General features: G+C 35.9%; 2 long non-coding RNA genes across 2 annotated transcripts; both read right to left on the minus strand.

Moving 5' to 3' along the window:
- Positions 1–598: 598 nt before the first annotated feature.
- Positions 599–2,695, minus strand: LOC125275560. The gene is made up of 3 exons (XR_007186471.1): positions 1,639–2,695; positions 1,466–1,541; positions 599–1,276 (listed from the first exon to the last, which is right to left on the minus strand). It is a non-coding gene; the product is annotated as an uncharacterized LOC125275560 (long non-coding RNA).
- Positions 2,696–9,765: 7,070 nt separating this feature from the next.
- LOC125250196 lies at positions 9,766–16,271 on the minus strand. Its single transcript, XR_007180748.1, has 3 exons — positions 16,209–16,271; positions 12,394–12,600; positions 9,766–12,321 (listed from the first exon to the last, which is right to left on the minus strand). It is a non-coding gene; the product is annotated as an uncharacterized LOC125250196 (long non-coding RNA).
- Positions 16,272–17,934: the final 1,663 nt, after the last annotated feature.

A 17,934-nucleotide genomic window follows, 5' to 3' on the forward strand; every position in this document is an offset into this window, starting at 1 on the left:
GATACCAGTGCCATCTTGGTGGGTGGGGTTGACTGTTGCTTTAGTTGGTTTCTCATCATTATGCATACATTTCTGTGAAATCTATCCCAGACTTCGAGGTGACCTACTGGATAGAAATAAGCTAGACCTAAAGAGAAAAACAAGAGTTCATTGAATTTCATTACCTCCTTTTTGGTCAAACAACATCAGGCAGTACTAATGCATCATACTTGATAACTATTTATAACTGTGGCCGTTATATCAGCAGTTCGAATTGTTTAACTGAATACTTGAGACTCCAAGCACTGTTGTTCTATTGGTTCAAATTTGTTCTTTTGCTTATATGTTTTTCTTTCTTGTTTTAAAAATACTATTATTAATTTAATATACTATTTATTATAATGCATTTATAATTTATTATACACTATCATTCAAAAGTTTGGGGTCAGTAAGATTTTAAAGTCTTTTATGCACCAAGGCTGTATTTATTTAATCAAAAATACAGTAAAAACAGCAATATTGTGAAATATTAATACAATTCAACTGTAATATTTTTTTTAAATGTAATTTATTCCTGTGATGTCAAAGCTGAATTTTCAGTATCGTTACTCCAGTCTTCAGTGTCACGTGATCCTTCAGAAATCATTCTAATATGATGATTTGCTGCTCAAGAAACATTTCAGATTATCAATGTTGAAAACAGTTGTGCTGCTTAATATTTTCTGTGGGAACCATGATACCCTGATATGATCCATGATTTTTTAAAGGATTATTTGATTAATAGAAAGTTAAAAAATAACAGCATTTATTTGAAATAGAAGTCTTTTGTAACATTGTAAAACTCTTTACTGTCACTTTTGGTCAATTCAATGTGTCCTTGCTAAATAAAAGTAGTAATTTCTTTAAAAAAATCTTACTGAACAGTAGTGTTTTTGTATGTTTTTGCTGTGGTGTTGAAACAATATACTGTAATTTCCCTGGTTTTATATTGAATACTGAATATATACACAAAAACACAATGTAATACAAATACCCTGCAAACTATAGTGAGTTGGATTAAACTAATCATCACATAAAATACTATTAGTACTTGTCTAATGCTTCTAAAGCTTAAGGAACAGCATCAATATATTTCAAACTATTAACAGAAATCACCATTCGGCTACAAGGCTAGGATTTGATTTCTCTGGGTTTGGAGTGGCTATTTCCTGCTCAGGTGCAGCATTGCCATGGTTACTGTGGTGCGTTTCACAGGAGACAGCAGGCAAAGATTACAGGAATACGGGGAGGAGAATTTCTAGAGAAGACAAAAGACAAGAGACTGAGACAAACAGAAACAAATTAGATAAATTTGACTTCACATGCACATTAAGGCAGACACATCACCCCACCTACATGCCCACACACACATATCTATGCTGATGTATAAGCCTGAGTGCTGAACTGTAAAGTCTAGAGGATGATCTACTGCAGCATCTGTGCTAACCTCCTCACCGAATGGCGCTCCATCACTCAGCCCAGATGAGGAGTTATAGAAGATGGCTCTGCCTCCCTGCCCGGCCCTGTGGTCAGAGCTACAGATAAGATGAGAGGCCCTCCAGAGAGTCATACAATAACAGCAGAGAGGACAAGAGGAAAATTGTGAGTGCTGATCGCTACCCTGGGCTCCTCCGCTGGCAACGTGGCCACTTTCATCTGATTCCAGGAGAAATGACAGCCATTTGGAGTCTCATCACCCTAGCAAGCAATCTCATTTCCCCCATACAAACACAGAAAGAGGGAAAAATCCGTAAAGAATGCAAAGATTTCAGCCCGTCGAGAGCGATCAATTTGCCTCTAGTAGCTTAGTGAAACCAGAGTAAGAGCTTCAGGGTGAAATTATTCACAACCTCTTGCTATTTCAAAAGGACGTTTCTGAAAAGGCATCAGAGATGCAAAACATTTCATTAAGATTCTGGGAGGGGATAAACACAAAAATCCTATGCCCATCAAGGTAATTCACAAGGAGTAAAAGTAAACGTTTAGAGGGGGAAATAATGGTTAAAACAGCAACAACATACTGACAAGCTTGAAAGCTTGTTTCCACTACAGAATAAAAAAAATAAAAATTCAGACTTTTTTTCTCCCGTAATCACCAGTTATACACTTGTACACTGTAAAACTGAACAGTGAAATTGATTAAATGAAATGAGTTTGTTTTACTCAAATAATAAAGTTCATTGTACTAGTAGTAGTATGGTCCGTGTACCTTCGTATAATTTGTTTTTTTGTTTTTGTCTTCTAAACGGAAAAACGAAGAAAGCATTCATTTATCACATATTCGACCCTCCTCGTGAGCATAAATAAACAAATCTCGAGTCGTTTTTTTCATATTTTTATTTTCGTTTTAATCACACTTTGTTCTAATCCACCAAAAGGAAAAACAATAAAACCAAAATGGATAAACGGCTTGAATATTCGATTTCTACATGGGCGGGAATAAAACGCCCCTTTCCGCTGATTGGTCAACCAAAGATCAAGCCGCGCCATCAGTTCTCAGCTCCAGAATCAGAGCAGAGCAGAATTGATTCAAGGGTCAAGTCATCTTCATTTATATAGCGCTTCTTACAATACAGATTGTTTCAAAGCAGCTTCACAGTGATAATAGGAAATTAATAGACAGCGTTTGTTTTGGCTTTACAGCAGCTATTAAGTCTATCGAGCTAAAGTTTTTGATTGAATCACTTTCGTTGTAAGAATCAATAATTATTAACTTAAATGACGCTTAAATGACACATTTTTAACTGAAAACAGAACAGAAACAGAAACTTTTAATGCGTCTTGCCATTCATTACGTGTTTAAGGGTAGACTATAACATTTTGAACAATAAAGCCAGAGATGAACATAGGTCTAACATAGGGAGACATAAGTTAGTGTTTAATGTTGTGTTATGTTGGGTTTTACAGGGGGTTGTTATATTAGTTTTGTAGGGTTACCATTGTGGTGAAGAGTAGAGCCTGTGGTTAGGTTGAGGATGGGGTGCAAAAATTTTTAAGACCATATATACTGTATGTTGTTTGATTATATGTATGTAAGTATATAATGGGAATGAATGAATTTGTGAAAATGAATTTGTATTTAGTTTTCTTAAATGTTTTGAGTATTCTGAACTTTTTCTTTTCTTTTCCTTTGCATTCTTTTCCCACTATGTAATAAACTGCTAAAAAAAGGTAATTTCTGACTTTTTTTATTAATTCTGATTTAAATAGTCAGAAATTGTGAGATATAAACAGAATTAGAAGATATAAATGTGCAGTTCTCAGATTAAGTCAGAATTGTGAGATAAAGTCGAATTTTTTTTTATTTCATGTCAGAAACAATCTTCCACATTGAAGTGAATGTGTCCATCACCTCCAGAAGATATGAGACAGAGCAAATGTAAAAGACCTCATCCATTTGCAGCACCTGTCATGCAGTCAGGAGCAGCCAGTGATGATTTTAGCATGAGAAAGGAACTCACCACAAACCTGCCAGATAAGAACTAGCACTTTCCACTGAGAAGCCTAATTCACCATCATGGAGAGTGACATGAACACTGGTGTGGGGTTGAATTGACAGATGGGGAGGCTCCTCGCTGCGAAAGCCATCCACGTTGGGCCTGATTGCACTGGATGAAAGTACAGAACTTGCAGCGCTGCACTTCATCACCTGGGCCAACATGTCTCCAAAAGCACAACCAGCCTAGACACCTTTCTTGTGAGCAGACAGCCCATCTCACAACTGATCCCCGCCGGTGTGATGCTGCAGGCCTTTAAAAGTGATGATTAAAGTGAGAAATAGCAGCAGAGAGACTTTATTGCCTCACTGAGACAGTGTGTGCATATAACGCTTTGATGACACCTACATCACATTATAGGGTCACGCTAGTGTTGTGATTAAGTCCAAATATACTACCGCAGCCGCATAAAAATTGTAAATAAAGATATTTTAGTAGGCCGAAATGTAGCCAGAAACATTTGGGTTAGCTTAGGCCTGAGCTTAAATACAGCCATGGAATGAATTAAGGCACTATCAGCGTACCAATCCTTTCTATGCTTTAATTCAGTTTGATTAAAGCAGATGGATTTTATAAGCTCATCAGTAACTTAAATTAATTTACGATGTAATTCAATCAGCTGTTGTTTCAAATATCTGATTAAAACTGATTTAGCAAGAGCCCTTGGTTACATCCTGGAATTGAGTAAAGAGAAGAAAGTGTAAAGTCAGAATTGTTATGAGCTTCAAAACATGAAGTAGTAGGAGATTAGATTTAGAATCAGAAACAATGCCATAATATGGCAATTCAATTCAATTCAAAAAAATTCAATTAAAAACATGATTTAAAACACAGGTCATAATTAATAATCACTTTTCTATGATAAAAAATGAAAAAGGCAAAATGTAAATGCAGCAATATGATCTGAAAACATAAAAAAGTGCCTTGATGCATTGCTAAATCCTCAGTATGTGGTTGTTTCTTTAACTGTCCACTTTTTTATCCCATGGGCTGTTTTTTGTTAAAACAGATTCTTATTTCCTTTTTGTTATATGAAGGTCATATTAAAACAGCCTTGGAGACTTTATTTTTCAAAGCAAAGTCAGATTGTCAGACTTGTCCCAGACTTTCAATGAAAACGTATAATAAAATCATTCTCTTTTAAACCATGATTATCTAAACAAAGAGTAATAAACAATAATGTTCCACAGTTCTAGCATCATTTTCACCACAACAAACCCCCTACCCCCACCCCAATCCCAAAATAGCAAGTCAGTGTATTTGTTTATCAAGGAGATAACATTGTTAGTGAAGAACATGAGTCCACCCCTCAAGGTTACTGTTATAAACACAAGCCTCGTCTGAAAGGCAAAGGGGGAGGTGTTACTATAATTTATAGCAATATCTTCAGTATTACTCAGAGGTCTAGTTTCAAATATAATTCTTTTGAAGCGATGGAGCTTTATGTAACATTATCTAGTGTACGTGATAAATCCCACTTGATATCTGTGCTGGCTACTGTATACAGTTCCCATAACACCTGATGTACTCGCTACATCATAAGAAGAATGGTGTCTACACTAATATTAATCTCTCTCTGTTTATCCAGAGGTTTACTGTAGTCTGCCAGATCCAGGCCGTATCCAGATGAGATGAAGGACTAGACATGATGACAACGCAGCCCTGAAATGTCAACTAAACTATCCCCTGTGAAGGCCTCCTTCCCTTCCCCTATGAATAGATAAATGCTATCAAAATGATAACAGTTCACATGGATCCGTGGAAACGACTAATAATTCTGTATTATGCAGGCCAGACACGTAATTTGTCACTTTGTATAAAAGACTAAGCGCCTGTGCACATACACATTCAAATGCGCATACCTATAGACTAAACATGCAAATGAACGGCAAGAACGCATTAAAAGTCTTCTGTTTTCAGTTAAAAAGGTGTCATTTAAGTGGCCCCTAAGTTAATAATTAACCATTTTTACAACAGAAGTGATTCAATCAAAAACTTACTTTAGCTCGATAATAACTTTTTTCTAGAGCTGCTGTAAAGCCAAAACAATCTCTGTCCATTAATATTCCTATTTTCACTGTGAAGCTGTTTTGAAACAATCTGTATTGTAAAAAGTGCTATATAAATGAAGATGACTTGACTTAAAATGACATCAAAATAAAAATATTACTCACGAACTGAACATATTACTTTTTAAAATGCATTTCACATAATTTTGTCAAAATATGAAAAAGTGTGTTATTTAAAAAAAAAAAGTAAAATGTTATTTAATTGTGTGTATTTAGAATATATATAATGCTATAAAATTATCCTTTGCATATAATAGATTTTTTCCTAGATGTTAAAATGTAATTTCCACCACTCTCAATTCCATGTGTAACCTCTCTGGTTCTATCTGAACTGCTCCGAGGGGGATTTGAACCAGTGTTTCTGACATGACATGGGAGGTGGGCGTACTAACAAGGACGCTAAAGACTGAAGCCATTAGCGTCAGTCGCTAGTGCGCCTCTTGAGGCCAGGAGAGTGAGGTTTACTGCTCTTACAAGCTGGTCTCTTTTATACTAGCACAGACTGCTATGACATGCTATTAAAATCCTGTTATTCAGAAGCAAAGACTATAGCCTACTGTCATTTTCTATAGAGCCCCAGTGCCTTTAGTGTGGCGTATATACATTTACCTGACTCATATCAGACATGCAGCGGGACTTGGCGTCTTCTGCCTTCATCAGTTTCTATTCAACACTTCCAAGCCCAGTGAGACAAACAGTGAGAGCTCAAAAGCATCTCAATGAGATTTGAATTGAGTGAATGAGGAATGAAAAAGCCCCAGAAATTACTTTTCATTTTATCAGTGATTTTAAAAGTATGAATTAGCTCTATTGAACAAGAGCTTTCACTCAGGGGAACTTTCTGAGGCGTGAGAGTTTTGCGAGATTACAAAACGAGTTCATGAGGGACACAAATGGCTTCAGGCTATCAATATAATGAATTTAGGGACTTTAGCACCTCCTTTTGATGCACTTAAAGAAATCTTGGTCGAAGATAGCCAGTGAAATGTATATGTTTTAGGCTTCCCATTTATATGGGATGCAATATCCTACAACACTGCCAATTCTAAAATCTCTCCCTTAGTATCTTTCACACCTGAGGGTTCAGAATTAAACATTCAAGTCAGACACATCAGAGGCCGTTGGGTTGTAGTCTCTATGTGAATTCAATGCTCAGCCTCACATTAAAAATGACACACACACATACACACACACACACACACACACTCCTGGCCTTGCAGAGTAAACAGGAGGAGGTCAATCAGGGATCGGATTGCCTCAGGCTGCAGTCAAACTCTCATGTTAACAACTTGGTATCATCTAACTGAGTTTGACTTCTGTCTTTTGCATGGCATATTACTAATGGATATGGGGCGTAAAATTACCGCCTCCCATCTGGGACACTGGCAAGCAACAACAAAAGCTGGTGTCCCAACGTCCTCCACCAAACAGCTACCGGAGACACATAGAAGCTAATTAGCAGATCAACCCACAGCTCATCTATCATGTATAAGGGGAGGAAAGGTGAAGGAATGTTGAAAAGTAGGAAAATCCTTTGTTTGCAATTTTCCGCCCCAGTTTGAGTAGAGGCGCACAAGGAAGGAATTGTTGATGCTCTGTTATCGATGCACATCAAAATTACAGCCAACAGAAACAATAGGTTACTGTTACAATAGAAACTAGAGATTCACAATATATTTGTATCACATTGGATAATGGCTAATATTGGCATTTATTTAATTACCATATATATATAGTGACTGATTTTGGATATTTAATTATACAATAACTGTTTATCTTTGCTTTTTTTCTGGCATCAAACATTCACTCAAAGTTAGTCTTGAATATGCTTTATTAGTTTTTTCCACAACAGATACGTTGCATTGTATTGTCAGTAAAGCAGTGCATATTTACATTTATGAATAATCATTTGAAGCATATTGTATGTTTTATGCACAATGGAAATAACATGTATTTATTTGAAATTAAAGAATCGCCAACAAGCTAACTATCTAGATAGCACAGTGAATGTTTAAATGGTTGCTGGGACGCTAAATATAATTTCAGCTTTAATAAGATTTAAGAGAAATCTTTAATACGATTAAGGTTACTTCTGTTACATTGTGACTTTAATATCAGTGTATTCCTAATGGCAACATAGTTACACCCTTTGCCTTTTCATTTCAGAAGCCCAACATACTCCACTATTGTGTCGAGTAGAAGTGCACGGATTTATCTTCTTCATCCTGAAGTGACCTTTACTGCTCTGGAGGGGGATCTATTGATTGGCAGCGGCAAAACATTTGGCCGGTCCTCTGTAGTATTTTTCCATGGAGGCCAAAGTGCTAGAACAACAGCAGTGGTGGCTGATATTCATGGAGTCTGTTTTAATTGACATCTTACAAACACAACCTGACAGCTTTCTCACATGAGAGCAGAAGACAGCGGGTGTCCTCTCATCAGTCGCTTCCTCATGGCCTCGTCTGGCTGGTTTGATGCTGACTGAACGTGTGTGTGGGTGTGTATGTGTGCGCGCGCCTACCCGAACGTGCTCTTTTGAAAATCTTAGTGTTGTTTTGATCTCGGCATGAGTGAAATGTAAGCATACATGGTACGGGGGCTGTTCTTCTTACATCGTGTCGTAACCAAGACGTGACATGGTAAAACAACAAGCAATTTGCCTCCATGTAAATCAGAGTTTGCGTCCTAACCAGCAATGGATTTTTTTCAAATTGCTTGGTTGAGCTGAGTAGCCCCGGCCACAGTGAAATTTCATTGGTCGACAATCTACAATACAAAAAAGTCAAAATAAAATGAAAATTTACTGTACTTACTTTTATTTTAATACATGTTCCTAGATTCGATTCATCATTTTGCTTTTTACAAAGAAAAAAAAGTGTCTTTTTAATCAAATGTACTGTACGAACTTGCTCTTCCTCTGAAATGACTTTCCTTTTCTGCTGATATCACTTAGCATGTGCAGAATAATGTTAAAGTTGGCATGAAATGGACATTGCTGGGTTAAAAACAACCCAAGTTGGGTTGAAAATAGACAAACCCAACGACTGGGTTGTTTTAACCCAGTGGTTGGGTTAAATGTTTGCACAACCTGCTGGATAGTTTTATTTAACTCAACTATTGTTTAAAAATGACCCAAAATGTGTTGAAAATTAACATTTATTAATACAGAATGTTTAATAAATGAACATTTTAATGAATAATAGTTAAACAATAACATTTATTCAATTGCTTATTAATAAATATTCAACTTTTTATTATTATTGTTGCCTCTAGTAATTATGTGTCTGATTTTTTAATTTCCAACCTATTTTGGGTTCATTTTAAGCCAGCCATATAGTCATTTTTAAACAATAGTTGGGTTAAATAAAACTGCCCAGCACGTTGGGCAAACATTTAACCCAACCACTGGGTTAAAACAACCCAATTGTTGGGTTTGTCGATTTGTTGTTTTTAACACAATTTTTAGAGTGTAGTCTTTTCTTCCCTTTTGTAATGTACATCCAAGTGAAATAGCTTCTCAAAAAAGAAAAAATGTTGGGCAGGACTTGACTTTATTAATCATTAATTTACTGGATCATTGAAACCAAATGGCTACTTTTCATTGTCTAATCTATTTCCAATGGAAAAAAATATCAAGACATTGTGGAGGATTTTATGGATAGAGAAATCCATTTGGCAACAGGATGAAGAAAACCAATTGTTAAATGCTACAATAATGCAATTTAAATGTTTCACTTATTTTTTTTTTTTCTCAATTTATAATGTGACACTTAAATTAGCAGTTTCAAAAATATCAAGCGTTAGCGTCAGTTCTGGCAGGTCACGTCAGTCAAGCTCACATCAGCTGACTCCCAGGTGACTCGTGTCTACCTATAGGAATACGACGCCTATCACGGCATCCATATATAAGATCCTCAGTATTATCAGCAGCTATTGCATTTCTCAGGAGCAATATACCCTCCTCCATCCCCAGCTCCTCCTCTCTTCAGTCAGGATTGGCCTTATGATTCCCCTGAATCAAACTAATTCTTGAAATATGTGTACATGTTAAATTATTGACATTATTATATATCTGCAAATGTTGGTTCTGTTCTGTTTACTCTAAGAGGGGTTATTGCTGCTCTCCCTGCTCTTATCCATGCTAGGCTGCATGGATGCACAGGGAGTTCTTGCCCAGAACAGAACCATACTCTATGCATTATCTATCATATTTGACAATAGTGGTCCTGACAGAAGTTTGTTTATTTGTTTTATTATTTTTTAATTAAAAAAAAAAAAAAAAAGAAAGGAAAATATTATCAATTTAAGTACCACACCAAATCCTCCATAAGTTCCTGCTCTGAATATTACAAAAGTAAATGGGTTACAATAGGTTATTCATCTTCACTTTTAACTTTCAACTTCAAATATGTTCTGATAGGCTTTGATTGTCACAATGCGCAGCAGTTTTGTGTTCATTGTGGACAAACAAACTGTTTGTTGCTTGCACAGTGTTAGGCTAGTGTGTGCATGTTCATTATCAACAGCGTCAGGCACATTGGGGTGCATCTGTCTGCTCTTATCTCGGTACTGCCGGGGCAGCAGAGCTCGATGAACCCTTCTGTTCTGGAAACAGGCACTGCAGACGCTCACACTCTGATTTCTGAACATCTGATGCTGGCAAGAGGACCACGGCCACCGCATATCACAACACCCTCCCCCATAATGCCCTTATCAACTGGCATGACGGCCCATGGGCAAGAAGCTGGAGGCAATGTCAGTTTAATTAGTGGGCCACAGGAGCCCTCGGTGTACAGAGTATCACACAGAGCCAAACAGGTCTTACTTCACAAGTGTCACCCAAGTCTCTGTGGTGGATGTACTAAACACCTTTACAAAAACCTCCCTATCACATATCATTTCTCTTTCTCCCAAACTCTTTACTGCATGATTTGAAGTAGGACGATCCTGGATTAACATCCTTTGTTAGTCCTGGAATAATTATAGACCTAAACCATAAGCCTGGGGATGGACTGGAACTAAAAATCAACCCACTATGCACTACCATTCAAAAGTTTGGGATCACTAAGATTTTTTTTATGATATTCATAATTTAATTCAGAAAGAATGATTTCTGAAGGATCATGTGACACTGAAGACCGGAGTAATGACCCTGAAAATTCTGCTATTTCATACTTCAAGGAATAACATTTTAAAACATTAAAATAGACTACAGTTATTTTAATTTGCAAAATGTTTCAAAATATTACTGTTTTTACTGTATTTTTGGTCAAATAAATACAGCCTTAATGAGCAAAATAGACATCTTTCAAAAATATAAAAAAATGTAGTGTTTATGAACAATTACGTATGCAATTATGTGCATAAAAATGGCGAAATACACAGATTATATCAAATATGGCAAAACAAATCTGTGTATGTGTGTGTTGATCAATGTTTTGATTTCATTTGAGCAAAGCAATTGTGATGCTTCCAATATAGCACACATGCTGTATGGATTCACACCACCTTTAGTTTAGCACTCATTCATATTCTTAAAAGGATATTTCACCCAAAAGTGAAAATTGTCATCATTTACTCACCCTCATGTCATTTCAAATCCATAAGACTCACATTCATCTTCGAAACACAAATGAAGATATTTTTCATTAAAGCAGAGATATTTCTGTCTATCCATTGAAAGTCAATTGACCCAAAAACTCTGAAGCTTCAAAACGTTCATACAGAGATTGTAAAAGAAAATCCATATGAATCGATTGGTTTAATCCAAGTCCTCTAAAGAGACACAGTCACTGTATGATGAATAGATTTAATTTATACTTTTATTCACGTATAAACACTGATCAGCGAACATACAGCTCTCACATATGGTAAACAGCAGCTCAACCGTCTTGTGTGTTTGGAACGACATGAGGGTGAGAAATTAATGAAGGCAATTTCATTTTTGTGTGAACTAACCCTTTAATGTAAACAGAAAACTTAAAACACTCTTTTAAATATCTTCTTTTATGTTTTTTAGTTTTTTTTTTTTTCTGAAGAAAGAGAGTCATACAGATTTTTGATGACAGAAATTTCATTTTTGGATGAACTATCCCTTTAAGCCTAAGCCTAAACAACCCCCTATGATCAGACAGACATACTGTAAGTAGATGATAAGAATGTTGTTGGCCTAACCTCAGATCTAAGCTTAACCCTATCCATAACTCTAATCTTATCTCGAAAATCTGATTGGTTGATACAAATGTTGTTCCAGGACCAACAAGGATGTCCTACTTGGGTAAATCATGTTAAGCACTCTCTCATTCTCAGTCTCCCTCCAGTCGTTCACTCAAACACCTCCCACAAACTGAATTAATATCCAGTCTGCATGCTTATTTACTTCTTTTCTTTCTCTTATTGTCTTTTGCAATCCGTCACTTGAAGTAGCAAGAATATAAGAGCAAATACTGCTTGATGTACAGTTATGTCCCTATGAGAGCTAGTGGGCGTATATACATGTGTTCACAGTTGTCAAGACAGTTGATCAATGCCCTTGCGCACATTTCTGTGTGTACAAGGGTTTGGATATCTTTAGTGTGAATTAGTGTGGGTGTGTATAAAATAACTCACCCTCACTTGGGATTCTAACCCTGGTATCAATCACACACCACTGTGCTGATCCTAAGACTCAACAGTGAGGCCTCCATCATCATCTGTCTGTTGCTGAAGAAGAACGAGTGCAGGGGAAAAGCATGAGTCTAGGATGAAAGAGGAGCTGTGAGGATGATGGTTCCCAGGGATTACACAAAATGAGTAAAGATTTTACTCACCTTTCCCTCCTTCTACATGCTACATGCATATCCAGACGGAACATGCAGAGATGCTGAATAAAAGATTATTTTCTTTCCTACGGCCAGGGATACATGTCTGTTTCCATCAGAAGTAAAAAAACTCGCCCAGTTGAAAGGAGAGGGTGAAAAGATCTCAAGCAGCCTGGATCAAGAGGGGCTCTTGAGAAGGAATAGATGAATCATGCACTGTCAAATAAAATAGAATTAATCAGTATTGTCTTGTTGTCCAGTATAAATATAAAAACATACTTAAACTACACTATATTTACTTTAGAAGGCAATATTTTAAAGGGTTAGTTCACCCAAAAATGAACATTCTGTCATTTATTACTTATCCTCATGTCGTTTCACACCCGTAAGACCTTTGTTCATCTTCAGAACACAAATTAAGATATTTTAGTTGAAATCTGATGGCTCCGTGAGGCCTCCATAGGGAGCAATGGACACTTTCTCTCTCAAGATCCATTAATGTACTAAAAACACATTTAAATCAGTTCATTTGAGTACAGTGGTTCAATATTAATATTATAAAGCGACAAGAATATTTTTGGAGCGCCAAAAAAACAAAATAACGACTTATTTAATGATGGCCGATTTCAGAACACTGCTTCAGGAAGCTTCGGAGCATAATGAATCAGTGTGTCAAATCATGATTCAGATCGCGTGTCAAACTGCCAACGGCTGAAATCACGTGACTTTGGCGCTCTGAACCGCTGATTCGATACACTGATTCATTTGTGCTCAGATGCTTCATGAAGCAGTGTTTTGAAATCGGCCATCACTAAATAAGTCGTTATTTTGTTTTTTTTGGCGCTCCAAAAATATTCTCGTCGCTTTATAATATTAATATTGAACCACTGTACTCACATGAACTGATTTAAATATGTTTTTAGTACCTTTATGGATCTTGAGAGAGGAAATGCCATTGCTCCCTATGGAGGCCTCACTGAGCCATCGGATTTCATCAAAAAATATCTTAATTTGTGTTCTGAAGATGAACAAAGGTCTTACGGGTGTGGAACGGCATGAGGGTGAGTAATAATAAATGACATTATTTTCATTTTTGGGTGAACTAACCCTTTAAACAATAAAAGTAATAATGTTAATAATTTAATACATTTTAAATTTTAAAAATCTTAAACAATACATTTTAGATTGAAGTCAGTATTATTTATAAAGCACTTTAAGTAGACCAAAGTGCTGTACAGTAAAATCCCACCTAGTAAGAAAACTAACACCAGCATTCAAAAGTTTGGGTCTGTAATTTGTAACACTTTAGTTTAGGGTTCAGTTCTCACTATTAGCATGTATATTATATTGGCTGTTTATTAGTATGTATAAAGCACATATTAATGCCTTCTGCATGGCCATATTCTACATCCCTTAATATACCCAATACCTAAACTTAAAACTTACTACTAATAAGCAGTAATTAGGAATTTATTGAGGCAAAAGCCATAGATAATAGTTAATTGATAGTGAGAATTGGACCATAAACTAAAGTATGACCATATATTTGAAAGAAATATCTTATGCTCACCAATGCTACTTGATCAAAAATACAGTAAAAACAGCTATATTTAAAAAAAATTATCACAATTTAAAATAACTGTTTTCTATTTGAATGTATTTTAAAATGTAAAAGCATCATTATTCCAGTCTTCAATTTTACATAATCTTTCAGAAATGATTCTAATGTGCTAATTTGATGCTCCAGAAATATTTTATTTATTATTATCAGTTCAAAAGCATTAAAAAAATAAAATAAAAAATAGAAATATTTTGTAACATCATGTCTTTACTGTCACTTTCGATCAATTTAATGCATCTTTACTGAATATTTACTATTAAAAAAATATTACTGACCCCAAACATTTGAATGTTATTGTACATAATAAATAAATAAAAAAGAGGACAAATTGCATTAAAAAAGAGAAACACACAATTGAAAATATCAGAGATTGACTGGATCATAAAAAGTGTTAATTTACATACCAGAATAGATCCCAGTAGTTGGAAGGCCACATTTTTTCTTTCTTTTAATATAATGTGCACAGATAAATCATGCAACTGCAGCATGCATTAATTAGTACAGATAAGTCAATTTTTGATTTTGTTGTTTTAAAAAAAGAACTCACAAATCATAATTTGATGCCTACAAAAGCTCTCTGTCATGTACAACAGGCCACTGGACCGAGCTCTCTAGATAAAACAGAGGTCTTTTTAGTTCCAGCCTTGCTCTCATTCACTCAAAGCAGTGATGAAGCGAAGGGCATCATTATGAATTCTCCATTGACTAACAGCTGCTGAGAGGCTCCTTCACATACAATAAATCAAGCCCTTAATGTCATTCTTCACAGAGCGCCGCACCAGCGCTCTTCTCTCCTGAAATGATCATTCACATGTTAATATGCATATGTATAGCTCAGTGATGCTACTGTCACTCATGACCTTCATGCAGTGCAGCAAACAGCTTCTGTTTCCTCTCTGTGTTTTCCCCACCTCATTACACGTTTACATCTATTCATCTCTGAACTCACAAGCATATTAGGCGAAACTTTACCACAGAGTCTTTGCACAAAACAGCAACTTCTTCTATATATAAATATATATATATATAAGGCAGTCAGGGTCAACCTTAATTACAGAGAGTGCAAGTTTTATGCGGCTAGTATTAATAAGTGCTTGCTTGCTCATATCCAGCCTAACCTCAAGCAACACATTTTTAATTGATGCAGTGGGACTGTGTCGACACAGCACTCATGCTGCCTGAGAGAGTGTGAAATAAAAGACTCTTTCTTTGGGAGAAATCCATATCTTAGCACATCAACAACCTCACTGTGGCTACATAAGCATTGGCGGACATTTAAAAGGAATATAGTTTACCAATTTTGTCATTGTTTACACACCCTCATGTCATTCCAAACTTGTATGACTTTCTTCAGAAGATATTCGGGAAGATGTTTTTGTCCATACGATGAATACAACTGTACACTACAGTTCAAAATGTTTTTGAAAAGAGTCTCCCATGCTCACCAAGGTTGCATTTATTTGACCAAAAATGCAGTAAAACAGTAATATTGTGAAATATTATTAAAGTATAAATAAATGTTTTCCATTTTAATATATTTTAAAGAGATAGTTCACCCAAAAATGGAAATTCTGTCATCATTTACTCACCCTCATGTTGTTCTAAACCAGTATGAATTTCTTTGTTCTGCTGAACATAAAAGGAAGTATTTTGAAAAAAGTTGGTAACCGGGGTGCTTTGGGGCACCATTGACTTCCTACTACTAAGTTTCCACATTCTTCCAAATATCTTCCTTTGTGTTCAGAAGAACAAATAAATTTATACAGCTTTGGAACTACTTGAGGGTGAGTAAATTATGACAGAAGTTTCATTTTTGGGTGAACTATTCCTTTAACCCTCTGAGCGGTACGGTCCCACATATGGGATTTCGAAAGTTCAGCGACGTCACATAACTGCCAGATTCAAACTGTGCTTTCGCGCTCTGGCTGCGAGACGGACGCGCGCAGCTCTTGTCATATATCACAGCTATGCAGCGTTTTCAGCCACATAATGTTTCTTTTAAGGTTTCAGACATTTAAATATGCATAAGCACCATTAAAACAATACATTAAGAGTTTTATAAAATACACACTGATGTCCGACATCAGTGGAAGCAGCAATAACAAATATAATTTGCCGACATTTATTCATATCAGACGCACATAATGGGCCTAAGTAACTATAAAGTTTACTCTATTATTCTTCCAGTTCACCAGCCGCTTACTTGCATATATTTCGGGAGAAATTGATGAATTCACCTGCTGTAAATCTGACTGACAGGACTCTGTGAACTGCAGCGCAAACTAAGATGGCGGCGCCCATCTCGCATTATAGATCAAGATAAAGATCATTTATAAAGGTTTTAAAACGACAAAGCACACTCACTTACACATATTTGAGAATCGGAATATCATATAGTTGATGACATGGTAAGCAATTTTGCGAATATTTTAAATATAAAAGGAAAAACTAAATAATAGCGATCCATCTGTCATACAGTGTTATTGTTGCTGCGTTCAGCGCTCGTGACACGCAAGACGCGTCGCCATGGAAACATTAAAGACAAACGTTCTAAAATAACGGTCGCCTTAAAAAAACTCACTCTGGGGGGGACAGTTAGAATATTTTAAACTCACGATCGAAAGGGTTAAAGCGTAATTTATTCCTGTGATGAAAAGCTGAAATTTCAGCACCATTTCTCCAGTCTTCAGTGTCACATGATCCTTCAGAAATCATTCTAATATACTGATTTGCTGCTCAAGAAACATTTATTATTATTATTATTATTAACATTGAAAACAGTTGTGCTGCTTAATTGTCAATCAATAGAACAGCATTTATTTAAAATAGAAACCTCTTGCAACATTATTAATGTCTTTAAAGGTGCCATTGAACGTTTTTTTTTTTACAAGATGTAATATAAGTCTAAGGTGTCCCCTGAATATGTCTTTGAAGTTTCAGCTCAAAATACCCCATAGATTTTTTTAAATTAATTTTTTTAACTGCCTATTTTGGGGCATCATTAAATATGAGCTGATTTATGCTGTGCGGACCCTTTAAATGCTGACGTTCCCCGCCCACGGAGCTCGCGCTTGCCTTAAACAGTGCCTAAACAAAGTTCACACAGCTAATATAACCCTCAAAATGGATCTTTACAAAGTGTTCATCATGCATGCTGCATGCATGCGTCGGATTATGTGAGTAAAGTATTTATTTGGATGTTTACATTTGATTCTGAATGAGTTTGAGGTTTTGCTCCATGGCTAAAGCTAACATTACACACTGTTGAAGAGATTTGAAGAATGAAGTTGTGTTTGTGCATTATACAGACTCCAAGTGTTTAAAAATGAAAATAGCGACGGCTCTTGTCTCCGTGATTACAGTAAGAAACGATGGTAACTTTAACCACATTTAACAGTACATTAGCAACATGCTAACGAAACATTTAGAAAGACAGTTTACAAATATCACTAAAAATATCATGTTATCATGGATCATGTCAGTTATTATTGCTCCATCTGCCATTTTTCACTATTGTCCTTGCTTGCTTACCTAGTCTGATGATTCAGCTGTACACATCCAGATGTTAATACTGGCTGCCCTTGTGTAATGCTTGAACATGGGCTGGCATATGCAAATATTGGGGGCGTACATATTAATGATCCCGACTGTTATGTAACAGTCGGTGTTATGTTGAGATTCGTTTTTCGGAGGTCTTTTAAACAAATGAGATTTATATAAGAAGGAGTAAACAATGGAGTTTGAGACTCACTGTATGTCATTTCCATGTACTGAACTCTTGTAATTCAACTATGCCAAGATAAATTCAATTTTTAATTTTAGGGCACCTTTAATGCATCCTTGCGGAATGAAAAAAAAAAAATAAATTTTTTACTGACCCCAAACTTTTGAATGGTAATGTATGTACAGACAAATGCTATGTTTTATGT

Source organism: Megalobrama amblycephala, linkage group LG1 (genome assembly GCF_018812025.1).
Source record: "Megalobrama amblycephala isolate DHTTF-2021 linkage group LG1, ASM1881202v1, whole genome shotgun sequence".
Classification (NCBI taxonomy): Eukaryota; Metazoa; Chordata; class Actinopteri; order Cypriniformes; family Xenocyprididae; genus Megalobrama; species Megalobrama amblycephala.